The sequence below is a fragment of the Lynx rufus genome, unplaced genomic scaffold (assembly GCF_022079265.1).
Source record: "Lynx rufus isolate CCGP_SWC_20201006 ecotype Redwood Valley unplaced genomic scaffold, mLynRuf1.p SCAF_15, whole genome shotgun sequence".
Lineage (NCBI taxonomy): Eukaryota > Metazoa > Chordata > Mammalia > Carnivora > Felidae > Lynx > Lynx rufus.
The window spans coordinates 20,891,024-20,908,617 of NW_025814829.1; the positions used below are offsets into that span (position 1 = coordinate 20,891,024).

Here is a 17,594-nt window from a genome sequence, read left to right on the forward strand (position 1 = left end):
TGAAGACGGAAGGAAAGCGGGGACCTCATGAGTAGGGCAGGACTACTGAGTTTGCTTCCTGCTGGAGGAGACCAACAGACAGGCCCCTGCTTCCCTGGTGACCAAGAGCCCCAGGACAGGTGGGTGTGGAGGGGACAGGAAGCACCAGAAGGGATACTGGAGACTGTTACGAACTCGGGTTCGCTGGATTAACTTTGCCAACTGAAATGAGCGGCAAGCCTGGGTGCCTGCGGTGGAACCTCCTGGGCAGCGTGTGCCCAGGAGGGAGGGAATGGTTTCTGCCCTTGAACCACTGGCTGACTCAAAGCCCAGGTCGCTGCGGTCGGCAGTGACGTCCTGGCCCCTCAGTGGCAGAGGCGGGAGCTCATCAGTGGAGAAACACCAGGGCGGCCTGAGCTGATGTCCACTCACAATCTGGCTGTTGGCTTTAGTCCAGACATGGTGATCTGAGGGGGCAGAGAAACTTCTGGGGGAGAGCACTGGGCTGGGAACGTAGAGGCCTGAGCTCCAGTCCCAGGACCAGACACCTGTCCTGTCCTCCACTGCGGCGTGAGAAGGACAGGGCCTACTCCTCCCCTCCTGGAGAAGCCCACCCTCTCAGGGCCTCAGCGTCCCCTTCTGCACAGAGGAGGTGGTGACAGCGCCTACGTTCAGGGTTGTGGCTGGAGGTCAGGCAGATGGCACACACAGGCGCCCGAGGAGCAGCTCTGTGCAGGGAAGCGCTCAGGGTGCAGCCGCTGCTGTTTGTCAGCTAATTTGAGATCATAGATGTGGAAGGGATTTGAGGAACACAAAGCACTTCAGGTTCAGGTCAAAGGTATCGTTCCCATTCTTTCTTCCCGCTTCGTCCTCAAAACTCCCTTTCCACGCCAGGCAGCTGCCGTACTCAGCTACTAAATGTGTCCAGTCCCCCACCAGGGGCTCCTCTGAGGCTCCCCCAGCCTCCCCCACCCCCTTCCCCTGGCTGCCGCACTCCTGCCTGGCCGCGAAGCCCCACCCTGCGTCCCCGGCCCTTGCTGCCTTCCCTGACAACCCCCCCACACCGGGCTGGGGGGCCCCCTCTGGGCTTCACCCAAACGCGTGCTGAGCTGCGCCTCCTGCCGTGGTCTGTGTTTCCAGTTCTTATTCTGTTTCGTCCCTTTCTTAGGCTCTTGGCTTTGCCACCCCACCTCCTCCCCACAACTTGGAGCTCCCTGTGCAGACAGGCATCTACTTTGTCTTTGACCCCGACCTCTAGTGAAGTCTAGGCAGGCTACCGGGAAGCCCACACGGTGCGAATGGATGGGTCCACCAGATAATGTGTGTGAAATCACTTTTGACCATCTTCAGAAGGGTCACTATCAAGTGTTCATGCCGCAGATATTCATTGATCACCTACCACTCTTTGTAGGGCCTCTACCAGGTGCCATGGGCAGTCCCTGTCCCGGAGCGCTTTGCGGGGTAATGAGGGAGAAGCCCTAGTATGACTTCGTTTCCTACAAACTGCAAGAACATAAACATACTAACACAAGGAGAGGCTATAAGAGAGGCCCAGGCAAGGCGCTGTGGAAGTACAGTCAGGAACCCCTCGCCCTGGGGGCTTCAAGGAGGCTTCCGAAAGGAGGGGGCGGCTTGAGAGCTGCCTTGGCAAAGGCCTTGGCAGAGCCCCTGGCAGGACACGGCAGCCCCCTTTGCTGCCAGGGGGTGCCCTTGCCCCGAGGCCTCTGCAGCGCCCCCTCTGGCCAGCAGAGGCAGAGGGTAGAGAAGCCGCGTGGTGCAAGGCTTTGGAGCCCCATGAACCACTTGCTTGCTGTGTCACTGGATGTACTTACTTTATCCACGCCTCAGTTTCCTCATGTATAAAATGAGCTCAGTGGTAGTGATTGACGCAGTGGTGACATTTCAATGAAATAACACATACAGAGACCAAGGAACATTAAAAAAAAATCTCTCAGTAAATGTAAACTCCTTTCACCTCTGGGATCCACCGACCTGCATGCTTCTGGGACAGGGGTGGGCACTCTCAGCCTCGCGTCACTCAGACAGCCTGCCCCTGGGGTCTCCAGGGCTGGCCTGGGTTCCCAGAAAAATGATGCGGGTTAGTGAACCCCAGACCTCCTAAATTTTACAGGTACGGTTAAGAATCTCTCTCATCAGGCTGGGTTAAGAATCAGTCTGTAATCAAGTTGCAGATATCTGAGATAAGAGAATGTCCCACTTTAGACTCTGAATCTGTCAACACAAAACGGCAGGAATATTTACCCCTGATGAGGAAACCAGGCCCAGAGGAGGGAGAAGATTTGGCCAAGGTCACATAGGGAGCCAGTGGCGGAGCCCAGACCTACTCTACTTTTGCCTCTGCTGCACAGAGTTACCACCTAATAGGCTGGATGTCAAGGGCTGAAGACCCCTGCCATCAGAAGTCACAGCCAGAGCCACCCTATCTTATTCATGTATTGGTTAGGACTGGGGGCGACCCTTCTGGGAGATGATCAGAAATGCCTAAAACCCTCAGTGAACAGATCAGCTCTCAGCTCTGCAATCCACAAGCTCTGAGACCTTGAGCATGACCTTCTCCCTCTCCCGGTCTGCTCTCCCTCACAGTGGAATAAAGAAGTTGTCCTTGAGGTCTCCAATACCCCTTCTCCCTGATTCTCAGGAGCTCCCAGGCATTCAGCAGAGGGAGTTAAGGCCAAATCTCAAGCCAGGACCTCCCTGCCTTTCCTAGGACACAGGCCCCACGATATCTGGCTGGTAGCACTGCTCTCTGCCCTGCCCTCTCCCCTCTGCCTCCTGCTTCCCAAACAGATCTGCCCCTCATCCATCTGCCCCTGGTTGTCAGCACAGCAGCTGGCTGGAGAGGAGGAAGAGGCTGTGTTCATGGCAGCTTTGCCCCATATCCACCAAGTGTGTTGACCCAGAGCCTCTACCCCTCCCCTACCCACTCTGCCACTGTATCCTCTCCAGTGTCCCCTCTCCGGTGTCTCCCCCATGCCCCAACCGCAGGAGCCTAACAGATGCCAAGGTAAACAGCCAGAAGCTACTTACAGCTGGACCCTCTGCTGGGGGGGGTGTGAGCCCTCTGACCTGGGCATCTCAGGGGGACACAACTTGGGCTTCTACTCACTGGGTCTCCTACCGGTCCCATCTGTCCTGTCAATCCCTATGTGTGAGGTTGGGAGGGGCGGTCACAGATAACCTTGCCTGACACATTAAGGCTGCAGAAGCCTGGGAAGTTTCAATGGCTTGCTCAAGTTCACATGCAGAAGCAGGGAGAGGAAGTAGCAAGCTCTACCGACTGAACCAGCCAGGAACCGCTGAATCTTTCGTTAAAAGAACAGGACATAGATGGGGATGGGTGTCCAGCTACATGCTCAATCTGTACCAGAGACCGCCCTCCGCAAAGAGCTGAGACAGATCAAATCTCCTTCCCTGGAGCTCTGGCTCTCCAGGGGAGCTAGAAGCAGAAAAAGACTCAGAAAACTATAAAAAGTAGATGAGTAAAGAGGAGAGTCAGAAGTAGAAGAGTGGACGAGGAACACGGGCCAAGGAGAGCCCCGGTTCCAGGCCACACTTGGTTCCCTGGTGTCTTTCCTCCCCACTAGCCTCAGGGACAAGTTGACCAGTGTCCTCAGCTCTGAGTCATTGCTGCAAGGCCCCTGCCTCTGTGCACCTGACTCAACCGAAGACTCTTGCTGTGACTTCTCTCCATCTCCGCTCCCAGTAACTTACAGCCCTCGCTGACCACCCACCTTCCTTCTTGGGCCCTGAGCCTTTGCCACTGCTGCTCTGTCTGGACTGTCCTTGGGTCGCATTTCTGTCACTCACATCCAAAACAGCCTAACAGAAGAGAATGCTCATCTAGGAGGGCAGAATAGATAGTCGTTAAGTAGGTGGACTCTGGAGGCAAACTGCCCAGATTTGAATCTCTGTCCCCATTTGCTAGCTGCGTGACACCCGGCAAGTCATTTCTCTGTGCCCCAGCTTATTCATTTGTCAAATCGGGTCATGACCGGGCCTATTTTACAGGGTTGTTGTTGATGAACTAATATGAGCAAATATCTGATTAGAAGAGCACACTATGCAAGCACAGGCCATTATCACTGCCATGACCACTTCCCCACTGGACCAGCTGGCCAGGGCTCCTTTCCAAAGGGTGGTAGGCACACTCATTCAGCCCACTGGCCACGCCTGCTTCCACAACCCGGTAGCATTCCCTTGTGCACGGTTCTCCAGGCCACATATGAGAGTGGGGGCATGGAGCCTCGATGGGGAGGGGTGTGGAGGGAGCAAGTGGAGAGAGTCAGGGAATGAGGGGGTCAGCACATGGCACTCCTTGGATGCCCTCCTCCTCGGTGCAGTACCAGGAAAGGGGTGCCCGCCAGCTCTGCAGAGGCCAGGGCTGAGCTCGGGGCCCAGAGCTGCTGGCAGGAGGCCTCCCCGCTCTGACTGCAGGCTTCCTGTCCTCACAGCACCCGCTTCCTCCTAAAAAGCCTTAGGTCAAATACACCTTACCGCCAAGCTCTTTCCAAAGCTCCCATTTGGCCCCTGGAAGGAATTCACAAATTTTCCTGGCCTTATTGTGCAAATAGAGCCTTTATCCCCCATCCTTTACCTTAGAAAGCTTTCTTGACCTGAACAAAAACATTTTCATCTGCCCTGATGAGGAAGGTAGGGAGGCCCTCTGGGGGATGGGGGACAGGGACAAACGTTCTGCTACAGCACGAAGGAGTAGCGCTTAAGGCATGAGGAACATGCTGCTCTTCACAGCGAACTGACACAAACCAGCCCTCTCTCCTGTCTGGGAGTCAGTAAATATTTGCTGAATGAATGACTGTTAACAGCACGTGATTCGGTCTCTCCTACTCTGGTTAAGTTATAAAGTCCATGCAGCCAAATCAGCGTGAAACCCACTTTACGTGCTTGGGCCCCAGGCCAAGGTGAAAACACTGTTTGAAAAGTGGATTGTCCATTCGTGACCATTCGCCCTCTGTATATTTGGTGGGGGGTCCACTTGGTTTGGTGCTAGGACCGGAGGGTTGGGCCCCTCTCCTCCCTCTGCAGTTCTCTGGTTCCCAGACAAACCGGGGTTAGGCTGCCTGTCCTTTGTGAAACGGCACTGGGACCCACAGGCAGCCCCAGTGAATGACTGCCAGGTGGAAACTCATGGCTTTCTTGCTGAGCCCAAAAATGTGCAGAGAAGAAGGGGCGATGCCTGCAGGACAGATCCTGGCCTCTTCTGGGCCCTGCTCTACTCACTGCAGGTATTTTAAGTCTCTCCCCTAATGCTGTGATTGGCATGTCTGTCCTTGGTTTTGAATTCTGCAGGGGAGTCACACACAGACGTTGGTCACTACCTGCCCACCAAGCATGTGGAGAGATTCTTGGGACGATCGTTTCTGAGTAAATTGCCTAAGTGCAGCAGGGTCCGCCATGGGAGCTGGGGGAGCATAGAGCAGGGACACGAGGTGGGAATAAGGGACTTGTGCATTAATCACAAAGCAATCAGTGGATGACAAGGGGCCCTGGAGCCACAGGGTTGGTCCAGCTGGACTCAGCGGAGGGAAAGGTCACACATGCCGGGAAACTCCCATCCATCACCAAGACATCCACTTACCTGACTTCATGTGCCCAGGCCTCCTATATTCCAGCTTGGCAGAGATGCTGCACTGGCCTGACTCATCGTCCTTGACCCATAGCATCAAGGGCCATCCCAGCGTCCACAAGCCCTGCCACACCTGGCCCAGGCCATGGAATCTTCCAGGCCAATGCACAGGAGGAGCTCCGACTGGTTAACCTTCAGGAAGCCAGGGATCAGGTTTGGCCTTCCTCAGCTCCTGAGGCCTGCGTACTTCTCCCAGTTATCAGGGTCTGAGGAGAGAGGGAGTAAGTGCTCACTGCTCTCCCACCAACCTACTTGTCTGACCCTCCCTGGCTTCTTCCTTCTCTGGTCAAATCAACCCCCCCCACACACCCCCCACACCCCCCACACCCCCCCCCTCCCGCCTCAATCCCCACTGAGCAGAGAGTCCCCTGCCCGAGGGAGCTCCCGGCTCACCTGCCCCTGCTCCTCTTTGGCTGCGCCCTAACCCTTGGATCGATTTGTCTCTGACATTATTTTCATTACAAGTGTGCTATGCCTTCCAGGTCATTTCCATTTTAACGGGAGCAATGCCTTGGCCCACGTGTAACACAGGATTTTAGCAGTGGTGATGGGATTGGGGGAGGGAAAAGAGTCTTTTCTTTTTTTTTTTTAACATTTATTTATTTTTGACAGAGAGACAGAGCATGAGTGGGGGAGGGGCAGAGAGAGAGAGAGAGACACAGAATCCGAAGCAGGCTCCAGGCCCCTCACTGTCAGCACAGAGCCTGATGCAGGGCCTGAACCCATGAACCGTGAGATCATGACCTGAGCCGAAGTCAGACGCTTAACCGGCTGAGCCACCAAGGCGCACCGGGAGGGAAAAGAGTTTTCACCAGAAGGACCGTTCCATGGCTCAAATCCACAGCTCCGAATTCAGACCCTAGATTTAAATCCTGGCACAACTTCCTGGCTGTACAACCTTGGGCAAGACATTTAACCTGTCTTTGCTCATCATCAAGAACAAGAATAAACACACCCACCTTACAGATGTCAGAAGATTTAAAACATATATATTTTAAGATCCTGGTTACAAGGTTGAAACGACCCTCCTTAGCGTGGTAAGGCTGGTGCCTCTGACACTGGAAAGAGGGTGAGGGGAAGGATACCAAACTGTCCTCAGCAGCTGAACCCCAGTAGGACAGGTGATTTTAAAGGCACCTGGCTCCAAATACCCACAGCACCAGGCACTGTGCTCCCCTGGAGTTCCTCCGTTACAGCCAGACCTCTGGGTAAGCATTGTTTCCCTCCTCCCCAGATCCTCTCATGACATGTGCAAGTCCCGGGGACATCAAGGTCCCTAATACTGCAATGTGAAAAGTTTAATGAGAAGATTTTGTTTGTTGATTTGTTTGTGAAAACACAGGGCAACCCTGGGGCTCCAAAAGCAGAAGGAAGCACGGATTGTCCCAGTGGCGGAAGGCAAGGTGTATGCTTACCCATGACCTCGTTCCACTCCTACAACATCTCTCAGCGGTAGTTGCTGAGGACGGACAATTGCGCTAAAGGTCAAATCAAGACCCTTGTGCAAATATAAAAGTAACACATGTCAGTGATTTCATTTCACTCAACAATTAATGAGGGAACTAGTAAGAGGTCACAGGTGCTCGGAGAATCCAGAGCAGATACATACATAAGCCGCCATCAGGAAACTGCACCTAAGGCACCAAAGACACAAACTTATTGATATCTGCAGGGCAATAATCGGTTGCATTTCCTCTGGACACAATTTATATTTCTTTGGGCAAAATCATTTGCATTCTTATCGGTTTTCTACAGTTTTGCTCAAAGACAAAGGAAGACAAAGATAATCCAGAGGGAACCAGACAGGACAGCCAACAACAATCTTTTCTGCCCATTTCAAAGGCTCTCACAACTTTTCCTAACATGACAATCACCCTCCTTTCATGACGGAGCAGAAAAGACAGAGATGGGCATAGAGAGCGGGAAGGGGGACCCTGTCCAGGGCCAGTCGCATCTGAGGGCGGAGGAAGTCCGTGACAACGATATCACATCTGGGATGACTTTCGAAAAACAAGAATGAGGTCATTTTCCCCACAAAGTTCTAGAATGCCCTTCAAAGGGCAGTCCTTCATTGCAGAGCACATCCTTCATACATTTATGGCATTCATATGTCCTCTCCTTTCTGAAAACATGGTGGTCATAGACAGTAGTTACTAGTTGTTGCTTTTTAAATGTACTCGTTTGATGAAATAAAGGCCGGAAACCCTAGGTTGAGTCTCCATCTCATAAATACAGATTCGGCTTTTGCTGTTCTTGGGTTTTGTTATTGTTTATCTTATTCATCTGTGATAGCCTAAAATCTAGAAGCCCCGATCCCATTCACAATTCTGAAATTTTGCGTAACAGGTAAAGTGGCTGAGGGCCGTGCTGAGCACCGCCTCCCAAGTCTCCCAGCTGATCAGAGTTCCCCTGGTCCTAGTGGAGGATGAGCACCTAACCTGGACAAGGCCTCCAGATGTGAGGCTGAAGAGAGACGGGAGAAGAAAATGAGACTTACGGACTGAGTCCTGGGGATGCCAGAGGGAGGCTGAGACAGGAGAGCCAGGACCTTCTCTGGGGCGAGTCTCCAGATTATTCCATGCATTGTGCTCCATGGCTTGTGGAAAGCCTTCACCCACACGGTCCTCCCCGTCTGTGGCACAGAAGATTCTGAGGTTCATTAAAACCTGGTCTATGCTGGCACATGGACCAGAAGGGCAAGGAACAGGGCTGGGGACCACCTCCCTTCCCGAGAGCCTGCCCCAATGCCGGATGTAGGGATGTAAGCAAAGCCCAGAAGGAGAAGGGTTATGGACTTGAGAAGCCAAAGACGGATTAGTTCTGAAGAATGGGAACAGAGATTTCCCAGCAATGTTAGATAGTAACATTTGCAGCCTGGCTTTTCAACTCCTCCACATCAGGAGTTTGGTTGCCAGAGCCCTGCTTCCTCCCCCACATTTGACTATCCCACTGCTGCAAGTCAGAAACCAGCAAAGGCACTGCTTTTAAAGGCACAGGCTGCCCAACCAGAGAGCAAGACCCCTTCCCAGAGAGCATGGAGGGCACAGGCACTGGCAACTGGGAGCTCCATTACAAACCAGATGGACGTCCCATCGTGGCCCTAAAGGGGAAGGTGGGTGGAGTCCGATGGAGGACCTACGGGCCCCAGCATTCTAAGCGTTAAGTACTGCTATCCTGAGTACCTGCTTTCTGCTGGATTAACGCCAAGAAAATGAGCAGAGGGAAGGAGACAGCTCCTGATGGGTTTTAAAGAAAAGTGCATTTAAGCTTAAAGTCAGTGTAGCAGAACAGCTGGGCTGGAAAATTGGCTGTTTAGCTCTGCAGTTGGTGTCAGGGACCCACTGGCTGCGAGACAGTAAGAGCAGCTTGCATGTGTAAACTTCAGGTACTGAGAACCGAGACAAAGGGCCTCTAGTGTGCAGGGACTCCAGGGACAGCTCTTCCCCATTCCTATACATCAGGGGGAAGGACAGGGCCTGAGCTGGTCGCACTCCAGGCACTGGCCAAGCTCTAGAGTTTCCATGTTCCCAGCTCTGCCTTCGAGGAATCACAACCCCAGGATCCCAGAATCTCAGATCCAGAAAAGACCAAAGATGGCACAGGAATCCTTGCTTCAGCTTCTGGGGGTCCCACTGCCCCTAGAAATGCCCGCTCGTCCTCTGCCCAGCCTGCCCTGCGGCTGTCTGCAGCTGGGATGGGGAGGAAATTCTTTTTTGTGTAGACTGAAACCTGTATCTCTTCTGTCACCAGCACGGTGGACATACACTGTGGCACCTTTGATGGGAGTGGCCTCTCAAAGACGACCTGACTCACAAGTCAAGACGATCCAAATTCACTTGCAGGCATTTTTTTTTCTTGGCCTACCTAATGTTTTTTTTTTTTCTTTCTTTAATGTGTATGTATTTATTTATTTATTGAGAGAGAGCGAGAGAGATTCCCAAGCAGGCTCCACAGCAGCACCGAGCAGGACGCAGGGCTCAGTCTCACCACTGTGAGATCATGACCTGAGCTGAAATCAAGAGTCAGATGCTCAACCGACTCAGCCATCCATCGGCCAAACAAATGTTAGAACTGCTTTTACATCCCATATCTACAATAGAGAGATTTCCTTTAAAAATCTGGCCTGGTGGATTCTCTGGAAATATTAGAAAGGCTGGCAACAAGGAGCCCGAGCTACCACATGAAAACACCCTTTGTGTAGGCCCGGCTGTCCAGACGGCTCCAGCCCCGGCACTCCCTTCTGTCCCCTGACCCGGCTGCCGTCCTGGTCTGCGACAACCGATTGGTCTCTAAAGGTATGAGTCTGAGAGGCCAGACTCTGTCCACGCTCCAGGTTTTAGCAGCGATTAGAAAGGAAGATTGCCTTGGTCTAGCGCTCATTCCCTTCCTTTATAATATAGCCTCTTCCCTTACAGAGTTCTGCTCACCCCCAGGGATCTCCTTCCTTTTGTTCTGTTATCTTCATCTAGTGACCTTCATTAACATAAAAATAACCAGAGGAGCAAAGCAATTTGTTTAACCCTCCTTTTTCCTGTGACCATGCATATAAGTCAGTGGTTCTAACAGGTGTCAGGACCACCTACCTGTACTGTACCTTCTGGGGTTTCTGGAAGGTATAATTAGTACCTTAACGACAGGGCTTGGGGGCCAGAGATGTTAAATATCCTGCTATGCAAGGGACAATCCATAAAACAAAACAGAACAGAACAAAACTTGGCCTTGTGGAATGCTTCCAATGCTGACTGAAATGGAACCCTGGCGAAGTCTTCCCTGTCCTTCATTTAGCTTCTCTGTGCTTCTGTGCGGGGGTAGTCCAACACCACACTTCTCTCACAGGGTTGTTGTGGAGATCACATGACATAAAACCAAACGGATAGATGACCCAATACGAAGCACACGGCAAACGTCAGCCATGACAACCCATCTAGACAAGGGGATGGTCAGGGGCGCCTGGGTGGCTCAGTCGAGAAAGCATCCGACTTGATTTCAGCTCAAGTCATGATCCCTGGGTCACGGGACCGAGCCCCGTGTCGGGGCTCCACACAGTGTGGAGCCTGCTTAAGATTCTCTCTCCCTCTGCCCTTCTCCCCTGCTCTCTCTCCCTCTCTCTCAAATTAGAGAAAGAAAAAAAAAAAAGAGTAAGCAGTGGGTACCCTGGATATCACTGCTCCCCTGAAATCCATGACATTTTGAGGAAGGCTCTAGTGGCTGGTAGCCTCAACTTTTCCTAGCTGTTCCCCTCCTCAGATGGAGAAAGGGCTTCCCCCCCCCCCCCCAGAACACAGCCTCTTGTGATGAGTACCCATCCATCACTAGATTCTCACCTCAAAGGGATTTAGGGAAATGGCTTCTGAGGCTCAACAGTAAGGCAAAGGGATCAGAACTGGATCCCAGCCCCCACTGCTGGAAGGAAGGCTGGCCATGACTAGGGGAAACAGGAGGGAGGCTGCACATCAAAGGGAAAAACAGCAGTTCAGTTCATTGGAACAAACCAGGAAGAAAGGACCAGCAACAATTTATTACTGAGAGAATAATTTGTAACTAGGTTAGATAGTCTGAAGAGACAGACAATGGATGGTAGAAATGGACAAAATAAAACAACGTTAATAGAACTCTCTTGATGGCTGATGTAGAGTAAGAGCACCAATTACCCTAAACTTCTTACTTCAGATTTCCCTTCTGCACTTTGAGGAATCTTGCAAATGATTCCTTCAGGCACCAAGAGCAAGAATATTTAAATAAAGACTTGAACCTAAGGGGTTATCCTCAGGCAGATTCAATTAAGGGCAAAGGAACATTCCTCTTACATTTACGAGTTACTGGTGCCCTCTGGTGGACAGTGCAGGTTATGTCTGTTGGTTAGAAGCTGGAGATTTGAGGCTCCTATTTGAGGAAGCCGCCTCCCCAGCTCTGATGCAAGCAAGTGGAAGGAAGTCTCAGGTGCTAAGCACCTCACGTGCATTAGCTCATTTGTCCATCAGCTCTGTTTTCCAGATCAGTGAGCTGAGGCTTAGAGACATTAAGTGAACTGCCGAAGGTCACCCAGCAAGTAGCTAACTGGCAATTCTGATTCAGTGCCAAGGATTCCAGAAATCCCAATGGTTACAAGTGTTTCAAACACACACACACACACACACACACACACACACACAGAGAGAGAGAGAGAGAGAGAGAGAGAAGAAAGTGGATGTAATTTTTGCCAATATGCATCCCATATTTAGGTAGCAGCTTTACCCAGTTTTGAGCAGTATAAAGCTGGAGTTTTTGAGTTAAAATTTCCCAATTTAGGGCCCAGGAAGTCTCACATTTCTTTAACTTGATTCGAATGCATGGTTTATTTCCCACCAGTGACTCTTTTAAAGGTTAACGATGAAGGGAAGAGTCCCAGAGTGCGAGGAGGCAAGATGGGGTTACCCAGACCAAATGCATTCGTTAGTTATAGTTTAAACTGTAGTCAAAACCTCCTGGGTTTGCACGTAAGATTTTACACGCGTGTATATCCTTTCTCTCAAGAGGCGATCCAGAGCACCCACCCCTTGACCCCAAGCAAATTACGAACTACGACTCTATGAACTGTTTCATGGTAAACATCCCCCTGCCTGCATCCATATACTCTTTTGCTTTCCTCTGTTTCTTTAAGGCTTAAAGGATACCTGCGTGGCTCAGTCGGTTAAGTGTCTGACTTCGGCTCATGATCTCATGGTTCGTGAGTTCGAGCCCCTCATCAGGCTCTATGCTGACAGCTCAGAGCCTGGAGCCTGCTTCAGATTCTGTGTCTCCCTCTCTCTCTGCCCCTCCCCTGCTCACACTATCTCAAAAATAAATAGATGATTGACAGATACCTGGCTTTCCCCCAAGGAACCTTGGCAGTCATTTCTCCAAACCTCATGCACCTTCAGTAGAGGAGACGGGCCTCCCTGACCGCATCCAGACTACTATCCCTCCACACAGAAATCTCTGCTCTTTTGAGACTTAGACCTCCTTTATAGTGCCATCTGCTTACCTTCCAGATATTTTGCTCACTCATTATCGATTTTGGGTTCCCACAATCCTGCCAACATCCTGGGTGATATCGACGCCACAGGAATGACCCATCCGACACCCCCAGCCTCACAGGACCCTTCCTCATTGACCAACATCAAAAAACTCCTCTTCCATGATGCTTGAACTGCTCACTCCATGCCACGCCTGGGACCTACCCTCCCCTGGGATTGTCCACCTTTGTGCCAGTCCGGTCAGACTAAGTCAGCAGCACGCCCCCCAAGTCTTGTTTCTCTGCCCACTGCAGGACAGCCGCAGCTCTGCTCCCTGTTCTCGTCAATCTTGGAGCCAGACTGCAGGGCAGCCTTCATTCTGGGGTGCACTAGCCTCATGCTGAGGGAAGAAGCCCTGACTGACCCTCGCAATGTCCCCCGAACCTCTGCTCAGAAGCAGTACACTTCATTCCCGCCCACATTTCATGGACAGGCCTGGTGCCACCAGGGCACGGAGCACTACCCACCCTCTCTGGAGCGTGGTGGAGAGAAGTGGCAGATGATTTGATGACACCATCTATCACAATCTTGGAAGTCTTGATTAGAACATCGGTCTAGGGGTGCCTGGGTGGCTTGGTAGGTTAAGTGTCCGACTTCAGCTCAGGTCATGATCTCACGGTTCGTGAATTTGAGCCCTGCGTTAGGCTCTGTGCTGACAGCTCGGAGTCTGGAGCCTGCTTCCGATTCTATGCCTTCTTTTCTCTCTGCTTCTCCCCTGCTCACGCTCTGCCTGTCTCTCTCTCAAAAATAAACCTTAAAAAATAAAAAAGAACATCAGTCTATCTCGGAACACAGCGGCCTGTCGTTCCTGCTCTCAGTCCACTCCTACCATACCATCTTTCAACTTCGTTCAGCCTGTCCATTTCCTATCAGCCCCTCCCAGAAATAATGATGATAGATAACATTTATTGAACGCTTCGTAGGTGCTGACTTAACATCTATTATCCCATGACGAAGCTGAGACTTAGAGAAGTCAAATAATAACTTGTCTTCACTTTCTCCTTCCTATCTTCGAGGGTAGAAACATCACTTCAACTGTTAGGGGAACGGGAGAACCAGGGAGAATTGAGAGCCCAGGCTGGGGACATGAATGCATCGTAACAGCAATCTGCAAGTTGTATGATTTTTCTCCTGAAGTGCTCAGTGGCTGGGCTTACTGGCTCTCAGCCAGAGGTAATTCTCTCAAGTGACACGTGGCAGTGCCTGTGGACAGTTTTTCTTGGGGAAGGGGCACTACTGGCATCTAGTGAATAGAGGCCAGGGATGCTACAATGCCCAGGACACCGGTCCCCACAACAGAAAATCTCCCAGTTCCAAATGTCCATCGTGCTAAGGCTGAGGAGCCCTGGTCCAGAGACCCGCTAGTGTCAGGCAATCACCTAGCAAGTTTCTCTAGTCTGTTCTCTCCTCTTCCCCGGACTTCCTCTATTCTCTTCAAACCCTTCCGCCAACTGCCTCCCCCGCGGGACTGCACTCTCCTTCCCTGCTTTCAACCACACTAAACTTTCCAGTCTGCCAGATACCATGAGCTCCAAGGCCCTTGCCTGTTTGCTCTTACCTCCATGCTCCCCCATCTCCCAACCCCCGTCCTTCCCTGAGCTCTCGGCTTCTCGACTCTTCAAGGAGGCTGTTACTGAACTCTCGACTAGATCAGGCCCCTCTTCTGTATTTCCCACAGCAGCACGTGTGCCCCCAACAGACCACGCGTGACACTAACCCTACGTGTTGCCTAGCCCGTTTCCCGAAGCCACGAGAGCAAGGACCACGTTCCTCAGTTTCAGCACAGTGTCCCCGGGACCTACAAAGTACAAGATAAGTGACAGGTGCTTAATATTTACAGCCCAGGTATCTCCATTTCCCTTTGGATCTCTCATACGCACAAAGTCAACACGTCCAAAACTCATCACTTTTTCCTACCTCACCACCACCACAAACCTCCCCTTTTACCATATTCTTGATCTCCGTGAGTGGCACCGCCATCCACCAACTGCCCAAGCCATCCCTGACTCCTCCCTTTTTCCCCTCACAGCCCCAGGCATTCATTCAGGAAGTGCAGTCCCTTCCGCCTGGGTTTCTGTCAACTCCACGTACTTCTTCTTTTGGGCTTTTGTCTCAGACACAATAGTTTTAACCATTGACTCGATTCTGTCAGTTAGGTTCATTCCCTCAGACAGGTTACTTACTTCCTCTAAGCCTTAAATACCCGATGGGACTAGTAAATGCCCAGTCAGCACCCACTAAACGCTCAGTAAGTGCTATCTACTGTTCTTCTTGCCAGGTCCACTGCCATCACCTTCAGTCTATTCTCAACAATGTACCCAAAGCTCCCCAAAATGCAAATGAGATGTCACACCCCCGCTTAAAATCCTTAAATGGCTCTCCACTGCCTTCAGGATAAGGTTCAACCTTCCTGGCTTGGCATAGCCCACCCGCATCACACCCCAGGGCCGTCTCTCGGCACTTCTCCCATCACACCCTTGGCTCCGGTCACGGTCACGTGGAACCACCAAAGCCACTTCCTTCACTGCCACTGCCTGGCCCGTGTGCAAACTGCCCCCATCCCTACCTCCAGCGCAGACCGCAGGCAACTGAGGGAGCTTCCTGATTCACTGTGCTATTCCCAGTGCCAAGCAGGATCTGGCTCAGATTAACATCAAGTAAGTATTTATTGACCGAATTGAACTCCCATGCTTTATTTTGAAGAGGAAACAAAGCAAAAAGAAAGTATTAACCACATGAGTTCAGGGTTGGGAAGGTATGTAGTGAGATTACCCCTGCATCCCCAAACCCATAATGACCTGCAATCTTTCTAATAGCACTGATTTTTGTGATACCTTTAGAGTGTGGATTTGTGCAAAGTCTAGCAAACAGGGGTGCCTGCGTGGCTCAGTCAGTTATGCATCTGCCTCGATCTCAGCTCAGGTCGTGATCTCACGGCTCTCGAGTTGGAGGCCCCCATCGGGTTCTGCGCTGATGACACAAGAGCCTGCTTTCGATGCGGTGTCTCCTTCTCTCTGCCCCTCCCCGACTTGTGCTTTCTCCAAAAAATTAACTTAAAAAAAAAAATTCTAGCAATCAAGCACCAACTAGGCATTTGTCTGCGAATGGCAATTTGAATCAGTGACTAGTTTCAGCTCGCCTTACTCTAGCCCCAGACTACATTCAACAATGATTCAGCTTGCAGCACCAGGTTAAGTAGGATGCAAAAATCCAGGAAACAAAATATGTTGTGCAGTTGGAATCCATACAAAGTACCTTAAAGGGGTCACAAAAGGTGGAAAGGGTTGTGGACACGGAAACTGGCTTCATCCTTGGCTCTGATGCTCCTTTTTTTTTCATTTTTAAATGCTATCCCCAGTATTTCCAGTATCACCCCACACCCCCAGGAGCTCCTCATACAGGTACATATTACAGAACTCTAGATAAGATAGCCTACGAAGTGTGCCCCCAACAGCTGTGCAGCATACACCAATCCGTGTCTGTTTTGCAGTGGCCCTGAGCTCAGGACAACTGACCCGAGTTTCACTCACCTTAACGGTCCCAGCTGGGAGGACATGACCTTCTGAGAACGTGGGCTAGCAAGCTCTCTGGTGGACAGGTTTTCGTGATATCCCTCAAAAGAACATAACAGGAGGGCCACAGACCAGTGGTTTCAATGAAGCTACTGAAAATGAACGTAAAATGTTGTGCTTTTTTATAAGAATTTCCTAAGTTTCATTAGCTTTTCAAGGAGGGCTAGAATCCCCCCAATCTAAAAACCTCAGCAAACGTTAGGCATGGAAGTGATAAATGAATGTGTACTTTGTGACAAACCCTCGCTACCTCTTGAACTAGCCCCAATCCGAAACACAAAATAGAAGCCTGCACCTAGCATGTCTCCGTCAACTCAGTAGAGGCAAATCTGTCACCTCACCATTTGAAATCTCTCCAGTAGCAAAGACGGACAAGGTGATATAGTCGTGGGCTCAGAAGAGTTAGGTACAGACTGGTGCCTAGAAGGCAGGCTTGTCTCAAATCACCCTAGACATGCAGGTATGATACATTCTCTAATTCTCAAGGGCTATAGTTGGGGAAATTCCACTTGACCTAACTAGCTCAAGGTTCAAAGCAACTTTGCAAAATCTTTTCAGTTTCAGAAAGAAACTGAAGGACTGGGGCGCCTGGGTGGCTCAGTCGGTTAGACGTCCGACTTCAGCTCAGGTCACGATCTCGCGGTATGTGAGTTCGAGCCCCACGTCGGGCTCTGTGCTGACAGCTCAGAGCCTGGAGCCTATTTCGGATTCTGTGTCTCCCTCTCTCTCTGACCTTCCCCCGTTCATGCTCTGTCTCAAAAATGAATAAATGTTAAAAAAAAAATTTTTTTTTTAAAAGAAACTGAAGGACTGGGAACCTAAAACTGAAATACAATACTCTAATAGGTGAATGGTGGAAACTATCAAAGTCACTACTGATTAAGTACGGCAACTTCTATAGCAAATTCTATTCTCTCCGTCCCCAAATCAGACAGAAGACTGCATATAAAAACAAAAAGTGAGATTCTGTTATATACAAATTTCCCCAATAATGACACCACAACGGCAAAACGAAAAATATTTAATACACAAAAAGGCACAACAGAATCAACAGGGATTAAAAGCATTACATAGTGCAAAAACCAAAAAGATACAGAGCTATTTTATTGGCGCTTAAAAGGACTAGATGAGAACACATGAAGCTGTCTGTCTCCTTTCCCCATTTACTAAGCTGGCCACATTCAGTTACTTAAAGTTGCTTTTTTCCTTCCACGCGATGCAAGCACATTGGCTACACTCCTGTCGGTTATGCTACCTGATGAGATATGTTATTTGGAAAACTGCATGTTTTCGGTGTATTGGCAGTGCATTTTAGGCCACCTACTCAAGTGCACGTAGAAAATT

The 17,594-nt window shown here is 50.7% G+C and overlaps 1 long non-coding RNA gene across 1 annotated transcript in view; it reads right to left on the reverse strand.

Moving 5' to 3' along the window:
- Positions 1-16,879, reverse strand: part of LOC124509986 (uncharacterized) — a 32,233-nt gene extending 15,354 nt beyond the window's left edge. Inside the window, exons 1-2 of the long non-coding RNA XR_006961555.1 lie at positions 14,396-16,879; positions 5,597-5,850 (exon numbers count right to left, since the gene is read on the reverse strand). This is a non-coding gene — a long non-coding RNA (uncharacterized LOC124509986). The remainder of the gene's footprint in view (positions 1-5,596; positions 5,851-14,395) is intronic.
- Positions 16,880-17,594: the final 715 nt, after the last annotated feature.